The sequence below is a fragment of the Rhinolophus sinicus genome, linkage group LG04 (assembly GCF_036562045.2).
Source record: "Rhinolophus sinicus isolate RSC01 linkage group LG04, ASM3656204v1, whole genome shotgun sequence".
Lineage (NCBI taxonomy): Eukaryota > Metazoa > Chordata > Mammalia > Chiroptera > Rhinolophidae > Rhinolophus > Rhinolophus sinicus.
Genome location: NC_133754.1, coordinates 29,979,601 through 29,999,860, shown reverse-complemented (window position 1 = coordinate 29,999,860; position 20,260 = coordinate 29,979,601). Strand labels below are relative to the sequence as shown.

The following is a 20,260-nucleotide window of genomic DNA, read 5'->3' as shown; positions in this document are numbered from 1 at the left end:
TCTGGAAACCTCTTTTTTCAAGATTCATCCTTTGAAGGAAATACTTGGTCTTGGTCAACAAGACAGTTCATCTCCAGGGCTATTGACAAAGGCCATAAACATATGCTCATTATTCTTGTTCTGTCAACAGCCTTTGACATTTCTATTCGGCCCATTAATGATCAGTCATAGGGAAATACGAGGAAAGTGACTTCCTTTCCCTTAAGTTCAGAAACTCCAAATGTCTCATTAATTGAATTTTTTACAACTTAGTACTTTTGTTATTCTTCCTCAAAAAGTGTGGCATAGTTAATGCTACACATACATGTTATATTTACAGGTTTTTTTTTTTCATTTAATAACATGCCTTGATGATGTTCTATATAACATTCTCTAGTTAATATTAGAAGACATTCATATATTTTAAAAGAATGCAATTTTAAACAATTACATGCACAACTTTCATGTCTATGCTTCTGAAATCTATATTATTTGCATCAATTTACTTGCACCAGTAATGTAAAGTTTTCCTTAGAAAAGTGATAGCAGTGCTGATGAGGAAAAAAACAATTACTTCATAAAAAATACAAAGCCAAAACTCTTCCAACATTAAAGTATCTATCTATGTTCAGTATGGAAGTGTTTGTGTGTAGCTGTTCTAACATTTCTGTCTCCTTTTTCCACATATCAAGTAGGGGAATTATGAATAAGTTAAAATATGAACTCCCACTTTTCCACATCTCCTTTGTCCACCCCTTCTGCCAACTCTCCTCTTCCCTGTTCATTGTCTCCAGGGAATCTTAATGGCTCTGGTTTCCAAAAGCTTATTCCCTTAAAGGAGTAGTTCTCAACCAAGGGCTAATGTGCCAGGGCCACTTGGCAAGGTCTGGAGACAATTTTCAATTTTCACAACTGGGGGTGCTTCTGGCATCTAGTGAGTAGAGGCCAGGGATGCTGCTAAACATCCTAAAGTGAATAAGAAAGCCCCCGACAACACAATACTCAGTCCCAAATGTCAGTAGTGCCAAAGTTAAAAAACCCCGCGTTTGATGAGCAAGTGAGGCCTGTGCAAGGACAAAATAAATGGAAAGGAAATTGTAAGATAGTTGACCTCTCCCCTGCTACCGTCTGGAAAATATTCATTTAGATGGAAGAGAGACAGGATGGATGGGAGGAGGCAAATTGAACAGAGATAGACTTGGAGAGGCAAAGAGAAATGCAATCCCTCCACCTCCATTTGATGATTCCCAAGCTGAGATCTCAGGAAGAGAGGGGGTCGCTATATATTTTGTAAGAGCAGATCAGACCATAAAGAGGTGATGATTCCTCTACTGAAGATTAGGTGAAATGATGGATATCTTAGCAGAGGTTCCTGTACCTAGGTACTCTCTAATGTCCCTGGAACATATGCAACCCTTGAAAAGGGGGATAACTCAAATTGACTACAATCTACCCTAGGGAAGGGCGGCTGAAAAATGAAATGAATTTGAATTTTTTGTTAAAATCTTGCACACCAGATTCTGTGATCTGGGATTAGTATGTGATACAAATAGTTCTGTTCCAAATTACCCAAGTAGATTGTAAATGTATAAGTCTATCTCCAATAATTCAACTAAAAGCAATCCTCCTTTTCATTTGTTACATTGAATTAGAACAGGAATTACTAAACTTTCAACATGATATTGGTGTTTGATTCTGTGATGTTCACTCCTTCCATCATGAAAAGTGTTCTCCAATTTTACTCTGTGTTTGTATATCAGGTCCAATGATATAACTGAAGACAGTCTGGTGGGTTTTAAACCAGGGCTAACTTAGTATAAACTATCTGGTTCAAACTCATTTCAAATATTGGATTGCTATAATCTTAAGGAGACTTTAGTGTTGTTGTTTCTAATCATTATCGAGTGTAACAAGTATAGTTTGGGGGTATTTGATCTGGCTAGTCTTAGAGAAAAAAAAAAAAAAGAAGAAGTGCAAGATTATGTAACACCCTGTCACAGATACCTCTGTTAACTGAAGCCATATTATCTTTCAAGGGTGTCACAGTTTTATCGATACACGTCTCCACCCAGAAACCTAGGAAATTTACCCAACTGTTCATCAAGAATTCTGGACACCATTAAGGATAAGGACACGTGTTGGCAGAGGACACACCACCATCTGCTGCCAGCCCCGGCAACAGTCCAATGCTCGTATACCAACCGCGGGCCACAGGAAGGCTCTGTCCCTATAGCATATCTCCTACATTGTCCCTTCTGGGTGCAAGTCGCTCTTCTTCCTCTTCTTGTGGCCAATCTGTTTTTTGCTTTCTCCAAATCATTTGGTGTTCTTATCTTTCACTGGAGACTAGATGTTAACAAGAGAACCTGGGAATCCTCCTTCCTCAGTGAGAACAACTATTTATTAGACAATTTTTGGTATTATAGTCATCTGCCAGAGCAACAAGTTGACTTGTGGATGACTGACACTGACCCCCACTCTACTTTCCTTCCAACAAACTTACATCTGGAGGGATATCCTTCCCCAAAGCATCACTGCTTAGAGCTAACTCTTCATTTGCATTGATAATGCCTCCATTTATTTCTTGAGGCTCTGGGACATATTATACGAATTAAATAAATAAAAACATTATCCCGATATAAAGGCATGTCTTGGAGTTCAGAAGGAACAAGTTCAATCAGAAGTCAAAGCTACATAAAAGCATTTCTAATCTACAAGCCAATCTTCTCTCCACCGATTATATTTTGTCTTCCTACACAGTCTGCAATTACTGGAAATGTGCCATATTTTCTTCTCCTCTTGGGTTGTATAAATGTTGCTTTACTGTTTATTCTGGAACCTCATTCTCATCTTTGACATGTTAAAGTGAGAGATTAAAATAATTCCTGATTTGCATAGAACCTTATGTAGCATTACCTTCAGCCCTTATTGAACTCCGCTAGTGAGTTGGGAATCACTGTTATTTTACAAAAGTGACATCATTGTAAAGTGTCATTTGTAGAGGAAAAGAAATTTAGAAGGGTCTTAAATAGATGCTCAGGAGAAATGTTACGGCATAGAGGAGGAGATATATTGAGCAGAGACTTCAAAATTGTCTTCATATTTATGAAAAGTTATTACAGATACTTATACTTCTTCTATGAAAAAACACCGGGGCAAGGTGTGGGGGAAATAGCCAAAATTTATTAATATCAGTACAGAAAAACTGTACCAGTAGTAAAGGTTGTCGGTAGCAGGATGCCACAGGAGAATGGAAAACGGAACCATCTTGGAAGTTATGTGTTGTTGGGCAGGAAACATGATGACTCCCTTCTGTCAGAACAGGTCCCTAGGTTATCCCATCTGAAAGCGCCTCTGAGTGGAACTTCCTTGTTCACTATCCTCCATGATGCACCTGAAGTGGACACTGGAGAGGGTGTCCTTTTGGATTCGCATGTCTTGTGGTCTGCTTCTGTCTGGTACTGGTTTGAAGGCCAAGCAATGATGCTTCGGGTTTGAACAGGATTTTGTTTTCTTAGCAATATAATTGTTTCAAAAAACCAAATAGACTTCCAGCTTCTGGTCAGTTCTACATGTTAATAACCACAGATAAAAAACTTGTAGAGTCACAGTTTTTAACAGTGAAGACACACAGGTCTTTTACTTACTGCCTCTGGGCTCTGCCCATCCCCCTTTTCTCATGTTTCAGGCTGGCTCCCTTAAAGCCATTTGAAACAAAGAGCTGGGGTAAGAGACAACACTCTTCATCTGATCTTGGCCACTGAGCTGGCTCCCATTGTCTGGCAGAGGCAGACCTCTTAACTGCAGGTGCTTGGGAAAGACTCAGAGGCCGGGTCTTATCTTATGCTAAGTCTGCCCCTTTTCAGTCTTAGACCGGCTTCAGTCTGGGGTACAAAAGCAATGAGCCTTTTCAATCCCATAAGGCCCAAATTACCATTTAATGCAGCCATTAGGAAGACAGACTTTGGACCTACATCTCCTGCTTCAAACTTTAAAGATTCCTCGCTTCAGTAGGAACCTCACTTTAAAGACGTACAACTGGCAAGTCACTTAACCTCTTTGATCCTCATCTATAAAAATAGGGCTAAAAACAGTATCTATTTCATTGTGTTGTTTGAAGATTAAGTTACTTAAAATATATAGAGCACTAAAATGGTGCCTGGCACATAGTAAGCACCGTATATGTATAGTTAGTATTAATTTACTAATGTAAGATTGCTACACTCCTGGTCAACTTATATTGCAGGGTGCAATCTGCAACCAGACTGATTAGCTCACACCTGAGCTTATCTCTTTTGCTGACTGCTAAAGCAGCAAGAAGTAACAAACATAAGATAACTATTTTTTCCCTCACAATTTCCACTTTATACTGTGGCCATAGCATGTGGTCTGCCTTCCAAGATATGATAGTGATTATTTCATCAAATGTTTTGCCACAGCATAACAAGAGTTATTAGATTTTCAGCTTCTACTGTTTGAGCCATTAGCAACTACATTTTAGGTTTTGTCAAGCCAACACTCTACTTTCAGGCATCAAATTCTGTATTCATTTGGGTTTATATTTGTCTGCTCATAATAGAGATCTTAAATACAATAAATATTCTTTTTTTTTTTTTTTTTTGCATAAAAATCTGGATTGAGGTAATTCAGGGATGGGATGGTGATTCCATAGTCAGATCTGGGGTACACGTTGCTTCTAGTTTTCCATGCCACCATCACTAGAACATTTTCTTATCCCCACCACTGAAAATGAATAGCCGACCATCACACTCACCTCTAAGCAGAAGAGAGGAGGAAGGGAAGGAGGAAGGTATATTCTGGAAGTTGAACAGACATATCCAAAACTTGTCACAGGGCCACTTCTAGCAAGGGAGTTTGGGAAATGTAGTGCTGCCTCCACTGGCGATGTGCCAAACCCCAAATCAGTCTTTCTATTATCAAAGGAGAGAGGGAGAACAAGCCTTATGGAGACAAACAGAGCTTCTGCTCCATTTGCTGAAAGTGGTTGTTTCTCCAGTTTAACACAATATCTGTTTTTAAAAAATGCATAACACATGACCTATTCAATCTGTATCTCTTTACTCCCTACTACAAGAAAATGTAAAACTGGTGAATGCATATATATTTAATAAAAAATAAAATAAAACCCAATAGCTTATATCAAATGATGATTCTATCTTGTAATAGTTTATGTTTTTCCCTTAAGATATAATTTCATTTCCTAAAATTTGAATTAATTTGCATTTGTGTTTTTTGAAAATAAAGATCAAATTACTTGCATGTTTGTGTAACATGTGATTGGTAGAGGTTTTTTATTTATAGAAACAAAATACCTATTTGAGCCCCTATAAGCTTCCTAAACTTGCACACAGCAAAATTATATTTTTAAAAGGTTTAATGACCAAAATATCTGAGGTGAAAGACAGGATAACCCACTATATGTGAACATTTAGAATGAGTGTGAGACTAAATATCTTCCATTCATTTTTGTTTTCTTTTTCAGTTTATCTTCATGAGGCAAATAGAGAATTGGATAAGCAAAAAATCACTATATTTGGGGTTTTATAATTGCCACAAAGCTTCAAATTAAAAAAAAAATCACCAATGAGCAAATGAAGAATAAGCAATATATAAATATTTTTGTTTCTTCATCAACCAACGTTGCTGTATCTGCTCCTAAGCTTTCTTTTTTTTTTCTTTTTTGGTTGGTTGGTTTTGTTTGGTTTTGTTTTGGGTGATGTTCAGCATTTTGTGTCCTGATAGGAATTTTAATGAATGTAAAACAAAAGCACTGGTACCAAGCTGAGCCCAGTGGATGAATCAGGTAGGCGTGTGTATTCACAGCACTGATTACTGACAATTTTCTTGTGCCACTGTGGCCCAAATGTTGGTCAGTCAGACATGTCACCAGGGAGTCCTGTTTTTTAAAAGATCCTGGATAGTTTAAAAATATATGTATATTTCAAGGATGAAATTGAAGCAAAATTGACAAAACCACTAAGCCAGTCTGAAACATTCTGCAGAGTTCCCTGTTTCAGACGCAATAGAAGTGGAGGCAGGAACCAGCCTGAGAAAGGGTCTGCGTTGGACAGTAACTCTTAGACATGTCACTGGAGATAAAGTGCTTCCCTGCAGCCATGAGGCATTAACCATTTCCTGTTGCAGTCAGTCCAGTTCATAAATAGAGTAACAGCTCATTTATTTTTGCCCTTCATCTTCAGAATACTAATGCGGACAACAGGTACCCAGAGTTTATTAGGGTAACACATTTTATAACAACAAAAAAATTCCTACAGGGCAGAAAAGAGACACGATCCATTTGGACTAGTTAATACTTATTTATGTCTTACTTAACCTTGTCCAGAAAGGATTCAAGGCAACTTGAACTTTTGGTTTAACTCACAGACCTTACCCCATCTGCAGATTATTTTGATACCTGAGTAACTCTTTCCAAGTCTCAGTTTTGCGAAGGTCTAAAACTGACATGGACCCTCCTCAGCCCCTTTTAAGGTTCTCCATCTTCCACAGTCAAGTTCTTTAATCAAAGGCATGCAAGCCCTTCATGCCATCACCTCTTCATACCACCAAAGTTTCATATTTGCCCTGGTAGCATATGACTTAGCCCAAAGCGATTTAATTAAATAAAATATTTCTAAGAACATTTTAATGGAAAGTAAGCAGATCCACATGAAATTAAGTTTAAATAATGACCAAATGGGTTGGTTCATGTTTTTTTGTTTTGTTTTTGTTTGTTTGTTTTTAAGATATTGGCCAATTGTGCATTAGTTTCCTACTCTTTGTGTGTATTAAAGTTTTGTGTCAATTTTTAGAACCATTAGCGCATTTTAATTTATAATTCATTTTGTTTGTTTTGTACTGCCATATAGCAAAAACTAGAAATAGCATAAATGTTCATCAAATGGTTGTTTGCTTAAATTATTTGTAGTAGGTTATAATGTAGCAGACATAGTATTGTCTCATTTTACAAAACAAATCAGTAATATGTAAGACTATATAATAATCATAAAAGGATGTAGAAAATATTCAGTAAGATATTAATGGCAGTTATCTGTGAATGGGAGGGATTATTGTATTCTTTATGTTTACCCTATTGTGTTTTTTTTTGCAATAATAATTCATCACTTTTTTTGAATAAGGAAAAACTAGAAGAAACTAATGATGAGAAAAAGCCTACCTTTTAATGAACGGGAGCTTACTGTGTACTGGGCACTGTGGCACACTTTAGTTTTAATTGTCTGTTTTAATTCTCAATAATTCCGTGAGGCAAGTATTGTGAACGTCATTTTATAAATGCAAAAATAGGAACTGAGAGACACAAAATTCAACTTCAAGGCCATGTTGTGTCTATGTCCAGATGTGAGATTTTTGCACACAGACTAACCATGCTCCTAAGTAGTCATTATACTTCCTGCTACTGATGGATATTTAGGTTGTACTTTCAACCATTACAAACAGCACAAAGAAGAAATAAATAGTTAAGCAATGAATTTAAAATTCTATAAAGCAAAAGTAAAATTAAAAATCCATTTAAAAAATCAATAATAGTTCAAGCTATGTGAGGGAATAATTCAGAGGGCACCAAAATGAGCAGCCTTTGAGGGGGAAATAATTGTAACTGAAGACATGCATTTCAACAACAAAAAATATTTTAAGCAAATTGTTACACTGACCAGCTTTAAAAAAATTCTAACCCCACAGTCAATAGTTTAGTGGTGACCAGAGGGTAAGGGGGGGGACGGGGGTAGATGAGGGTAAAGGGGATCAAATATACGGTGATGGAAGGAGAACTGACTCTGGGTGGTGAACACACAATGTGATTTATAGATGATGCATTACAGAATTTTACACCTGAAATCTATGTAACTTTACTAATAGTTGTCACCCCAATAAACTTTAATTGAAAAAAAATTCTAACCCAATTACTGTAGAGACAAATTATCTAGCTCTGGCTCCCCTGGGCACTTACTTAGCACACTCGTTACTTTGGACTACTTAATACTCTCCGCACACAGCGAAGGTTTATTTGAATCTTGACCTTTGCCCATGCCCTGGAATTAGCTTTCAGCTGCTTAGTAGCTCTTATTAATCCTTTCAGGTTCTGATTCTTCCCTCCCAACAGGCTTCCATTTCCACCCTCAGTTTCATTGTTCCCCCACATCCAAAACACGTAACAGCCAATATGGCAGCAGCCTTGGCCAATCAAAACAGATCCAGCCACGCAGCAGTACCAGTGCACACCAGCTAAATATCTACTGCCAGAAAGAGCACATTGTGTAAATATCTCCAATAGGTACCTAAGATTCTTGAGGACAGGGGCCATCTGATATTTAATTTTATGTCACAGAGCATACTGGCTATGCTAGAGCTGAATTAGGACAGCATATGGAGCAATGCTCAAGTATATACAACTGTTTCTTTGGTCCAGAATACTCCGGAAACTCTTCAGCCATCACACAATATGTGGTGATTCACAGACACAGTGGTCTGGCTACATGCCTGATTTCCCTGGAGCTCCAAAACATCATGGGTAAAAGCATGGAACCTGTTCACCATTAATGCTTGATACATGCAGACTTGTCTTATAAAGGAGTGGAGGTGGGGAGCAGGAGCCACACTTCACTAAAAGACCATGGATCTCTTAAATGGAAAAAGCACCATGTCAGATCTGGAAGGTAGGGCCTGACACCTCATCTTAGCCAACATATGAAAGGGAGCAGTAGTTTCAGGTACAAGTGAGATGGCACGTAACTAATTCCCCACTCAGCACTCTCCACACCAGTCTGGAATATCTGGGCCCCAGATGGAAGAAGGATGTTTATAAAATAAAATCCCATTTTCCAAGGTTGTGGACAGACAGGTTATCATCATAGGGGTGCTGTATTATATTGCTATGGCTGCTGTAACAAATTACCACAAACTTGGTGGCTTAAAATAACAAACAATCTATAATTTTACAGTTCCATAGGTCAGAAGTCTGACATGAATCTCACTGGGCTGAAATCAAGGTGTCAGCACCTCCTGCTGAAAACTCTAGCAAATATCTGTTACTTTACCTTTTCCAGCTTCTCGAGGCCATCACATTCCTTTTGAAGCCAGCAATGGTAGGTCAAGTCCTCCTTACACTGCATCACTCTGACCTCCTCTTTTGCCTCCCTCTTCCATTTAAGAAGCCTTGTAATTACATTAGGCCCACCAGGATAATCCAGAAGATTCTCCTTATTTTCAGGTCAATTGATTAGCAATCTTAATTTGATCCACAACCTAAATTTCCTTTTGCCATGTAACGTAACATATTCGTAGGTTCTGGGACCTAATTCATAAGATCTAATCATGGATATCTTTGGGGGCGGGGGGGTCATTATCCTGCTTATCACACGACTAAGCAGATTATGCCCCAAAAGGCAAGAACAATAACAACGTGGAGTGAAGAATGATGCCTGGAAGGGTCTGGCTGTGGCAGAAGTTCAGAGAGAGACCTCAGAGGAATATCAGACAATGAGGCAGAGGGAAAGCTACACACAGGCAGTGAGAGCAGGAGCCAGGAAAGAGGGGCCTTGGAGCAGTGGGTGGGTTATATGTGTTTATATGTGAGCAGCTCATCTATACCTCATACCCCACCCTCCACAGAATTCCCAGAGAGTTAAGGCATGAAGGGCTGACATCCTGTCTCTTCCTATTTGGCTATCAATCCAATGAATCTATGCATAAATTGAAAACTAATCTTATCAAGAACATAAATATTGGTGAATTCTGGGCTACTTTTTGGTTCCACATATAGAATCCTCTAGGTTCACTATTATTCGCGAAGGTAAGGGCTTGGAAAATCAACACATAGAATTACCAAATTACATCAAACTTGTCCTCACTAGCTGATACATCATGGACATTGCTCTTTAATAAACATATCCAGGGTCAAATAACATATCATTTAAATTCTGAAATTTTATTTTTATTAAGATGAAATTTTATTTCCTGTATTGTTTAATTTTATCTGGCACATTCACCCCTCCAAAATGTATTATTTATTTTAGGAATTGGAGTTCAAATACACTTATAATTGCATACCGATTGGTTAGAGAGTGGGATTCTTTTTAAAATAAACATTTATATTAGCTACTTGACCTACAAAATCAGTTTTAAAAGATCAGTTATTATACACAAAAAAGTTGTTAAATTGATTGATTTTATGGCTTCATACAGACATATATAAATTCAACGTGATTGTGAATCTTACATAAATAATGAACTGTCGTAATTATTATAAGACATCTGCCTGTGATATTAAAGATTAAAGTCATTTCTCAAAGAAAATCCTCTTAATTGAACATTAAAGGATGGATTATAGATCTGGGTAGAAGATGTTTTCTATCATTTACTTATGGATGACGAGAAGAGACAAATCATTTTGCTCTAGAGACTGAGATATCTAATAGCCTTTATTGTTGCACCGTTTTTCTTCTTGATTCAGGCCTTGCCACTGCATCTCCCCACTGCTAATCTGTGTCTAGGTGAATTGGTAGAGCCCTTAGCAGCAGGACAGTGAGATGAATAGCTAAATGCAGCTATTCTATTTTCAGACAGATACATGTTCATTGTTCTGAGATATTGCACATGAGTTAACATAATAGACAGCAACATCTTTAAAGAGAAATTTGTATGATTCAATTTATGAATCTAAAAGGTATTTTTATATTAATATCTTTTTTGGCTCATATTGATATTTATTTCCTTTTTTTCCCTAGCACATGCTCAGAGTTCAAGGAAGAAAACTCCTGGTTTAGGTTACACAAAATAAAGTTCATTTATTCTATAGCATAGTCTCTTCATGACTCATGATCCCACCAGTTAAACGTCTGACTTCAGATTAGTTTTGCTTTACCAACTGTCTATTTTATCAGTAGCTCTTTGAGAGCCAAAAACTGAATGAGGATTTGGCAATGATCAAAATCATGCAAAGAGAGTTATTATAAGGTCTTGGTTTGGGAATTAGAGTGAGACACACTTTGCAAGGGGTAATCACAGGGAAATGGTAATAACAGTCCTAGGAAAATGAGATAACACCTCAAGGAGTTCACAATGGAGTGTGGAAAAAATGAACACATAAATAAAAACTATATACAGTGGTACAAGTCATAAGAGAGGTATATACCAGTGTTCAGGGAGCCAAGAGAAGAGTGTCATCAGTCCTGCCTGAGCGGAGACAGGAAAGGCGTGGCAGAGTATTGAACCCTGGAGTCAGACTTTTGAGGATAAAACTCAGCAGAAGAGCAGAGCAAAGGGACATTCTGACCAAGGCAGCAGCATGAGCAAAGTCAGGAAGGTGTGAAAGTGGACAGCTAATTTGGAACACCAGATATGGTTGTTGTAACAGAAAGTGTATGTGCGTTAACAGAGGGAGGAAATAAAGCAAAGGAGATGGGAATGAAAGGAAGGCCTTGGCTGTTTTGTGACGTGCCCTTCGTGTCACATGGATTATTAGGTTGGTGCAAAAGTAATTGCGGTTTAAAAGGTTAAAAATAATTGCAAAAACCGCAATTACTTTTGCACCAAACTAATAATAAATCAATTTTCAGAAAATATTGTTCCGTGTGAATTGGGTCACAATAATTATATGATATTGTAGTTGATATAGTGATATATAAATTTACTATATGCAGAGTATGTTGATGTCTTATTTAATTTTTAGAGCAGCACAGGAAGGTAGGTCTTGTCATCCCTGCTGTTGCAAATGAGGACAAAGCCTCACAGGACATTAACTTGCCTGCCCAGGGTTACTGAGCTTTGACTGAGGCCAGCTGCCTGGGTATTCATTCATATTCAGCAAACATGTATTGAGTTCCTACTCTACTGCCAAGTGTTCTGATAGATGCTGAGAATACAAAGAATGTTCAAATGAATCCACAGAACGGAGGGGGAAACTAGCATAGAAATAATGAATTAAAATATAACGAAGTAAAAACTGCTCTAAGGATGTACATGAGATTGTTATTCAGAATACCCACAGAGGGGCCAAAGAAGAGCTGCCCACGACAGGTGCCACCTGAACTATGAGTAGGTGTTTAGGGGTAGAAAACAGAAAGGCTGTTCCGGGCCTGGAAACTGCGTGTGAAAAGCCGTAACAACACAAGAGAGCATTACATGAGGCCGAACTCAGAGAAGCTCAGGGAGGATAGTCTTGGGTTGCAGATGAGAGACATAGGAGCCAGATCAAAACCAGTCTTTGCAGGCTATGCTTAGGAGTTTGCATTTTCATGCTGTAAGTGGCTGAGATCCACTGGAGGAGTTTAATTGTGTGAACGACAAGATTAGATTTGTTATTCAGAAAGCACACTCTGGCAGCAGTTCAGTGGGTGGATTGGAAAGTGGTTACCCTGGAGATGGGCAGACCCATTAGGAGGCTATGACAATAATCCAGGAGAGAGAAAATGAGGATAACGGTTGCAGGAATGAGCAGATTCAAAGACATTTTGGAAGTAGAATTGATGGTCAGGAAAGATTCATTGTACATAACTGCTGAACGAAAAGAAGAACCAAACATCATGGTCAAGTTTCTGGCTTTCACATCTGGGTAGACAGTAAATCATTAATCAAGATGTGAGATACCAAAGGAGTAGCAGATTTGGACGAATATTATGAGTACATATGGGATGAGTTGAATTTGAGGTGATTCTGGGACTTCTAGGTGAATATATTATGCATGGTTAATATATTTAGAATCCAGGAGAGAGGCTATAACTAAAGCTATAGATTTAAGAGTAATCATCAAATAGTTTTTTATTGAGGTTTTGACAAGGTCCAAAACTGCAAGATCTGGGTATCATTGCTTCTACCCCATTCATTTGCACCATCTCTGAAGTAAGTACTAGCTCAAGCTTTGTTCCAAAGTACAAATTAGCATAGCAGTTCAGTAAACAATGTCTCTGAGCTTCTGGAAAGAAAGATGTTCAGTCACCATAGGCCCAGAATGAATGAAAAGTCACAGAAATAATAGCTCTATTCTCCAATTGCTTTTGAACTTCAAATCACTCTTTGGCAACAAGGTAAGAATTTATAGAAACTGCTAAAAAAACAAAAACAAAAACAAAAACAAAAAAGACCTGTTAAACAGGGCAGCAGAGAGAGTTTGTTTTTAATATTCATTCTAAACCATATATATAGTTGTATTTTGAAACTGCTAGTTCACATTCTTGACCTAAATTCCTTTTCTAATTGGAAAGTCAATTTTGATTTTGATTATAGGATATTATTTCTTTAGGAAAAACTCCTGCAAAATTAGTTTCTTCTCATTATGTTTTTTACCAGATAAAATTACAAGATATGTAATTTTATCTGATACATATGTTTTTTACCAGATAAAATTACAAGATATGTAATTTTATCTGATAGAATGATATGTGCTTATGTAATGGATAGAGTTTGACTATATTTTAATTAGAAGATAGTTCTTGAAGGAAAAATATTTTTGCTCAGTTGCAGACAAACATAAACAACATACATTTAAAAACAAACAGGCAAAAAATGTTATTTCTTTCATGTTGGATAGAGATGACCACAATGTCAGACCCAAGCATTATTGTCATTAATGCTTGGAAAAACACTAAAAATCAATAATATGCCTTCAAATTGTGATAGGTATGAAATAACCAATTTTATTACTTTTCCCTTACCATCCCCATATTTCTCCATTTGAGTTATAGTGGAAAGACTAAAAGATTCTTTTGTTACAGCATATGTTTTATTATCAGCATGAGTAATAAACTTACTTACAGTGTTTAAGAGGAAGGAATAAAAATTGCAATAGGTGCTACGTATATTTCATCTTCTCACAACAGTTCTCACAAAAATCCTGTTCTGGGTATTCACAGAGCTAAGAAATTTAAAACTATTAAAAAATAATAGTAACACTATTAAGCAGTAACATGATAAATGCTCCATAACTATTCAATAGTATTATTATTAATTAGCTATATCTCCACTTTTTACCTGAGGAATCTCATAATCGGGAGGTTAAATATTGATCCACAATGATACAGCTAGGTTTGGAACCCAGGTTTGCCTGCCTCCAGAGCTTGTGCCCTTTCCATTATTCTATACTGCCACTTAGTGACTAGTAAATGTAGTCCTTATTGAAAATAATATTCCGTTACAGTACAATCTCATGGAGAAGGAATAGGTATATTAAAAAAACCTGGCTTCTATCCCTTCATAGCTGATTCCAACTAATCTTTTGATTTCCCTGTGCCTTAGCTTTCTCCTTTGGAAAATAAAGATGTCATTACAACCCTTCTTTGTCAATATACTATTCAAATATTCAATATAACATAATATATTAAAGTTTCTATATTACAACTTTCATAGACATTATCTCCTTTGGACTTCAGAATAGAGTTCATATGACCTAATGGAAAACACACTGAATTTCCCGTTCTGCAAACTTGGAGACATATCTTAAGTTAATGAAATTCTTCGAGTCTCTGTTTTCTTACTTATAAAACTAGAAGGTGAATTAGATGTTCTCTCTGGATCTTTTAACAATCTTATAAAATAGGGCTGCTTAGGCGTTATTCCAAAGTTTAGATGTGGAAAAGGGCTCAGAGAAGATCAACGATTTCCCCTAAGGATGCTGGGCAATGAATGATGAAATCCTAGGACCCGGGTTTTTGACTCTGAATTCAAGTTCCTTTCCTCTCTACTGAGCTACATATTTATTCTGATGGCTGAAAACTCATTAAGGGTGCTTGACATGAGTGATAATCCGACTCATCAGATGATTGCTTTTGCCTTTAGGTAGATTGATAAACTTCAGAGTAATTAGCATCTATAATTGCTAAGCTGAGATCGGAGTGACATTGGTGACCTGCCAAAAGAAAACAGTTGGCACCAGGCTTTGTGAGTTGCCCTTCATCAGCAAGCTTCACTTGAATACAGCAAAGTCTGCGCTGCCTGTACCTGAATTGCCCTCTTAAAACAAGTAACCAGTATCATCTTTCTCTTGAATTGGCTGGCACTGCTGTGATATCAGCTATCACATGATATGCCAAAAGGCAATTGTGATCTCTAGCTTTGAGGTACTGGCAATTCATTTGGAGAAAATGAAGGTTGATGTGCAGCACATGGCCATTTCTATCATAGTTGGAATAAACAGTAGTCTCTAAGTCACCTGGAATATCACTGAGGACTGGTATGCTAATATTTAAGCTGGATGAGAAGTCAGAAAACCTCAGGCTTTACAAAAGCAGAGCTTCAACTATCAAAGCTATCAGGACCTTGAGAAATACTTAGTTTACTTACCTTATTTTACAAATAAAGGAATTGACCACCATTTATGTGGTCAGGGGAAGAAGGAGTTGGAGGTAGAGTCTTCATTGGCTAATTTGTTTAGGGAACTATAAAGTAAACAGATATTTGACAAATACCAACTATATGAGAGGTACCATGCATTTTCTAAATGCGTGTTGCTGTTCCTGCAAATAAATCCAAGCTATTCCAGCATTGCTTCATAAGCAAGCATCCCAACACTTAGAAATGTTGGAAACCAATAGAGAGGTAATAAAATGCAGCAGCCCCTCCTTTCTCTTTTTGCTCTAACCATGTCCTAATCAGATGCCATTATCCATTGGCTTCTTTGATCCATTTATCACACTGTCATCACTATGACCTTGCTAAGGCATCATTTCTCTTCCAATAACAGTCCAACAAAGCCTACCTCTATGGACTGAATATTTTTGTCTCCCCAAAATCATATCTTAAAAGCTGAAACCCCCAATGTGACGATATTAGGAGGTGGGAATAGAGTCCTCCTGAATGGGATGAGTGTCCTTATAGAAGAGAACCAGAGACCTCTCTCTTCCCTTCCACCATGTGAGGACACAGAGAGAAGACAACCATGTATGAACCAGGAAGTGGGTCTCCCACCAGACACTGAAACTGCGGGCACCTTGATCTTGCTTGGACTTCCCAACCTCCAGAACTGTGAGAAATAAATTTCTGTTGTTTAAGTCAGCCTGTCTATGGTATTTTGATGTGGCAGCCCAAAGAGACTAAGACACTACTTGTGTTTTTCTAATAATGTTTTTTCTCCTCTCTCTATCCTGACGATCTAACCTTCTCAGTTCCCCTGTGCCACTATCACCAATTTCGCTTTTGGCTTGGGTAGTGGCAAGGATGTAAAGGCTTTTGGAGCAATGAATGTGCTCTCTATTGGATCTGTTTCAAATAGAAAATAAATATTCTAGAGAACAGAATGGTGCAATCATTGGAGCTATGCAGTGCAGGCGTTTCTCTAGGCTATGTCTATCTTCAGTTCATAAGACTTCTCTATACAGCTATAGTTAATCATCCTGGATACATACTGCTCCCATGGTGGTCTTCCACTCATAGCTCCACCTGGATGAAAGATGATGGGGAGGGACATAGCTGGTCTAGGGATTCAGTCTTCCAGAATGAAAAAAAAGAAAATGGCTCTGATATCACCTAAGAAAGACCTAAAGCTGTTTGGTGTGGCTAGGAGGATATGATTTTCCTGAGTGACCTGCTGAACAAGTTTTATTACTTTGTACTGTGAATATACATATAACCAGAACATAATTCCTCTCCTAGCCCCAAGCCAAGCTGGTAGAACAGCCTGACTCTCTCCCTCCTTCTATACCTTTCAAATTGCAAGGTATTACCTTTGTGTGTCTTTCCTCTTTCAAGGCTGCCCTTGATGTTCAGCATAACCTGAGCTCACCTGGACATAAGTGTGGGTGAGGAGAAGGCACTCAGAGAATCACAGTCTTGAGTCCAGAGCCTCCCAGCAGGGGCCATACTGCAAAGCTGGATAAGGCAGAAGTCATTTGATACAATTTAAGAGACAGAATTCACTGCCGCCTGGTTAGAAAGCGAAAATACCTACATGCTGTGTCTCAGTGAGAGCATAAAACCTTGGCACACAAAAAGTTCTGTTTTCTAGTTAATGAATTAAAGAGATAATCACAAAGAGAACCTAGAGCTGAGAGACCACATCATAAGCCACTCATTTCTCTGTGATTAATAAAACACCTGTTTTATGATTGAGAGACTCCTAAAAGTATCACCAAAATTTTAAAAATTGTTAGGGATCGTTCTTTCTAGAGAAAGATCATGCTAATGAGCCACCAAAAGCACTCAGAAATGTTTACACCAGTGAGAAAAGATTTACAATGTAACAAATGAGAACAACTTGAAAGTGCTGACCTATAGCTATGAATCAGAGAACATCCCATGGAAGTGTTAGCCTCATTACTAGGAGTTCTCAACCGTCATTGGTGCCACAGCAATTCCCATACTAATACACTCAAAAAGTGGTACACAAGTCTGATGAAATACAAAAATTATTAGTGCTTGATGCCGCCCACTGGCCAGAAACAAACAAACAAACAAACAAACAAACAACCAGTTTTTGCCATAGTAATCCTTCAACAAAAAATTACAATTGTGTAAGTGATAAAATCAGACACTAAAATAACACACACACACACACACACACACACACACATGCAATGTTGAATTAAGACACACGAAGAAAAGGGAAATAGTATGACTAATCTAATTTTTAAACCAAATATTTTCAAAAATAAGCTTAGTATTTCTTGATTCCCATTTTCTAGATACAATTTCAAGAAATATGTACTGTAATAGATACAGAAGTAAAATTCACTTTACGTGTAACATCTGATCTGGGGCCCAGGGGCTGGAGTCAATTGATTTCAGCTATGAGGGAGTAGATTGGATCAGACTCATCCTCTGACAAGAACAACTACAAAATCTGTGAAGGAAGGAAGGGAGGGAAGTAGGGAAGGAGGGAGGGAGGGAGGGAGGGAGAGAAGGCGGGAGGGAGAGAGGGAGGGAGGGAAGGGAGGACATGAAGGAAGGAAAGAAGGAAGGAAGAAAGGAAGGAAGGAAGGAAGGAAGGAAGGAAGGAAGGAAGGAAGGAAGGAAGGAAGGAAGGGAGAAAAGAACTGTTTGAACATTCCAGAAAAAAACCAATGCAATCAGGACTTGAGGATTCTAGATCCAGAATCCTTGGGGATTCAGCCAGTATTCTAGAGAGAAGGGAGATACTTTGAGCTGAACCCCACAAGCCCTTGGAGAATAGGTTGATTTGGGGCACAGAGCATGGAAACAAAACAAAAACAGTGGCATAGGGTTTCTAGTGCTCTCACTGCACTGTAGTGATAAAAATCAAATGCTTTAATTGAGGAAATGAGGAAATATTTGGAAATGAGTGACATGTGTAAAATGTAGAAAGAGTAGTGCTTAAAGAGGAAATTTTAAAGCCTTAAATACATTTACTAGAAGAGGGAGAAAAAAGCTAAAAGTCAGTAATCTTAACATTCAATTAAAAAATCCAGAAGAAAGAATAAATTAAACATAAATATAGAGGAAGAAAAGAAATAGCAATTTAAAAAAAAGAGTAGAACTAATGAAATAAAAAACATAGACTCAACTGGGAAAATACAAAAGGCAAAAGTTGGTTTTTTTGCAAAACTAATATAATTTATAAGTCCTCAGCAATACTAATAAAAAAACTAGGGAGAAAGGAAATGGTAGGAACAAATTATTAATATTAGCAATAAAAAGGGAACACCATGACATACATTAAAATATAGTAATATGAGGTCATGAACAACTTTGTATTGATTAATTTCATAAATAAGATAAATAAATTCCTTAAAAAAGCCACAACATATTAAAAATGATTCAAATAAAGAAACAGAAAATCTGAATGTTGCTATTACCTATAAAAAATTGATTTTGAAATTAAAACCCTCCCATAAAGAAAAGTCTGGGCCCAGATGCTTTAAAAGAGAATCATTCTAAATACTTTAGAAATAATTCACTCCTGCACAAACTTTTTTAGAGTAAAGATGTACGTGGAATATTTCCCAACTCATGTTATGAGGACATCATAATCTTGACAGCAATAACTAACAAAGATATAAAAAAGGCAAATTATAAATTAATCTTTCTTAATCTTTGTGAATAGAGACACAAACATTCTAAATAAAATAGTAGCAAGTTGAACCCAAAATATAGAAAAGCATAATACACCCCCACAAAAATGGGGTAAATCAAGAATGATTTACCACTCAAACTTCAATTACTGTAATTCACTATATACTATCAGAACTAAAAGAAAAAACATGTAACCATTTCAATAAATGCAATACATACATACATACACACATACATACATACATACTTTTATAACTATTTCTGATTGAAACAAAACAACAACAAATAGAAATAGAAGGAAATACCTTCATAGGATAAAGAGTATCTTCAAAGACAATTTATAGCAAACATCATACCTGATGAAATACTAGAAAATTTCCTCCTGAGATAAAGCTATCTCAGGATATCTGAGAAGGATAGCTCCATTGCCATTTCCACTTAACATTCTCCTGGAAGTCCTGTCAATGTAATAAGGCAAGAAAAAGAAATAAAAGATATACTGATTGAAGAGGAGGCATGAGAATATACATGGAAAATCCAAAAGATAAACTATTAGAATCAATAAATAATCAAAGTCAATAGATACAAAGTCAATACACAAAACTAAAGTATATGCTTATAAAATACCAACAAATAGTTAGAAAATAAAGATCAATACAATGTTATTTATGGTAACATCAAAAAATTAAGTATCTAGGATTATATCTAACAATAGTGTCTAAGAGAGAAAACTATAAAACATTATTGAAAGAAATTGCAAAAGACCTAAATCAATACAGTATATACTATGCCCATGAATTAGATGACAATAGTACAGGAAAGTCATTTCTCCCCAGATTGATCTATAAATTCCATATAGTCCTAATAAAAATCTAACAGGTATTTTTGTGGAGATTGAGAAGCTGATTTAAATCAATGTGAAAATGTTAGAATAACCATGATGACTTGGAAGAAGGAAATCAAAGTTGAGATACCTACCATACTGAATATTAAAACTTATTTATAGCAATTAAGTTTATTATTGATTAAAGGGTAGACAATAAATTCACTGAGAAAAATATTTCAGAAACAAATCTACATATATACAAATACTTCATTGATGACAAAGTTATCATAAGCAATCAAAATGATAATTTCTTTGCCTTTTTTCATCCCAATAAATGGTGCTGTGTAAATGGATATCCACAAAGGGGAAAAAAAAAAGTGAACTTGAATCCCACCTCACTATCTTATGTCATACACAAAAATCAATTCCAGATGGAACAGATTTCTTTCTCTATAAAAA

At 36.8% G+C, this 20,260-nt stretch overlaps 1 long non-coding RNA gene across 1 annotated transcript; it reads right to left on the bottom strand.

Annotated features, from left to right (window-relative positions):
- Positions 1-4,768: 4,768 nt before the first annotated feature.
- On the bottom strand, positions 4,769-19,435 carry LOC141571290 (uncharacterized). The gene is made up of 3 exons (XR_012496050.1): positions 19,332-19,435; positions 16,730-16,815; positions 4,769-4,910 (listed from the first exon to the last, which is right to left on the bottom strand). It is a non-coding gene; the product is annotated as an uncharacterized LOC141571290 (long non-coding RNA).
- Positions 19,436-20,260: the final 825 nt, after the last annotated feature.